Below are 1,627 nucleotides of genomic sequence, written 5' to 3'. Positions count from 1 at the left end.
GTTACTTTTATTGTATCTCATTCTTCCCTCCAAGCTCAAGGCAACATATTCTGTCCACTTTCCCCTACGTTTCTCTCATGATTCTCTATGGAGCAAGAGCTGTCATTTGTTTTAGTACATCCCTTAGGACTTGAAGGCACCCAACAAGAAGAAGACCAAGAACAAGGAGGGAGGGAAGGAGGGCTAGAGAAGCCCCCAAAGCCAGGGCTGAGCCCAGCTGGGAGGCGAAGGGAGGCCTAGGCCTGTGCTTTCCCACTGCGGCAGCTTGTGTGTTGCCATGGCGACGCCAGCAGCTGCAGCCTGTTTGTTGCCTTTTGGTCACGACACAAAGAGAGAAAGCGAGAGAAAGAAACAAAGAGGCAGAAAGGGCCAGTGGGTGGGAGGGGAGGAAGGAAGGAAGCAAGCAAGGGCCTGGTTCAGCTGCTGCTGAGGGGACCTGGCCTCCCCTGTGGCCCTTGGCACCCCTCTCCCAGCAGCCCTGGACCAGCTGGTGAGAAAAGGGGGCGAAGGGGAAATGGGGGGACACAACTAAAATGGTGGGGAGGGTGGCTGGGAGGAGAGGGAGAAAGTGGGAAGCCTGGCTCTGCTGAAGGTTGGGTTGCAGGGACTGGAAAGCCTCAGGGGTGCTTTGCTGCTCTTGGCTGTACCAAGGCAAGGGGTTTTCCAGATTATAACACACACTACTGAAGGCAGTATGCAGAGAGACCTTGCAGCACCTTTGGGACTCACTGAAAGGAAGAAGTGGGCAGCAGGAGCTTTCCTAGACTTCAGTCTTACTTCTTCATTTGCATTTGGTGGAGTGGGAAGCCAGGGACAGACATAATATATGCCACTGGTATAGAATTCAAAGATAAAGCTGCATTAACACACAGCTATATCTTTGAATTCTATGCCAATGGCATATATAGATCTGTCCCTGGCTTCCCACTCCACCAAAAGCAAGGGAGGTCTTGTAGCACCTTTGAGGCTAACTTGAAAGAAAGAAGTTGGCAGCAGGAGCTTTCCTGGACTTCAGTCTACTTCCTCAGATGCATTTGAGCTTTCCTAGACTTCATTCTACTTCCTCAGATGCATTTGAGCTTTCCTTCCTGGACTTCAGTTACTTCCTCAGATGCATTTGAGCTTCCTGGACTCAGTCTACTTCCTCAGATGCATTGAGCTTCTGACTTCTGTCTACTTCCTCAGTATTGAGCTTCCTAGACATCAGTCTACTTCTTCAGATACATTTGAGTTTCCTAGTCAGTCTACTTCCTCAGATGCATTGAGGAAATAGACTGAAGTCTATAGAAAGCTCATGCTGCCTCTTATATAGTACTCTATTTATGTCCCACCTTTCTGCCTAGAATGGTGTTCAAGTCGCTAACGATAATAAAATTCTAATTCAGATAAAATATATTAAACATAAAACACAAAGCTAAAATATGATCAACAGGAGAAAAAAACAGCCCCAGCCAGTTTAAACCCCACTAACAGCAATACCAAAGAGCTGTGGGAACAAATAGTTGTCAGGAGAAGGAAAACAAGATCCTAGCCTCCTTTGGAGGGAACTACGAGAGAGTCCTTTTCTTGATCCCCACCAGACATGCCTCTCTAATGGTGATAAACTGAGGACATGATACATGAAGGC

The 1,627-nt window shown here is 47.8% G+C and overlaps 1 protein-coding gene across 4 annotated transcripts in view; it reads left to right on the top strand.

Annotated features, from left to right (window-relative positions):
- The first annotated feature begins 364 nt into the window (after positions 1–364).
- The window catches only part of LRRC27 (leucine rich repeat containing 27), an 84,529-nt gene continuing 83,266 nt past the window's right edge, over positions 365–1,627 (top strand). For 3 of the 4 annotated variants that reach the window (XM_042456716.1, XM_042456715.1, XM_042456713.1), the window contains exon 1: positions 392–490. The gene's annotated coding sequence lies outside the window, so the exon portion shown is untranslated. Of the gene's footprint in view, positions 491–1,627 lie in introns of all 4 variants that reach the window. The other variant, XM_042456714.1, reaches the window with a different exon arrangement.

This window comes from Sceloporus undulatus, chromosome 3, assembly GCF_019175285.1.
Source record: "Sceloporus undulatus isolate JIND9_A2432 ecotype Alabama chromosome 3, SceUnd_v1.1, whole genome shotgun sequence".
In the NCBI taxonomy this organism is placed as follows: Eukaryota; Metazoa; Chordata; class Lepidosauria; order Squamata; family Phrynosomatidae; genus Sceloporus; species Sceloporus undulatus.
Note: the sequence above shows the minus strand (reverse complement) of the source record. Positions and strands in the feature narration are given on the sequence as shown.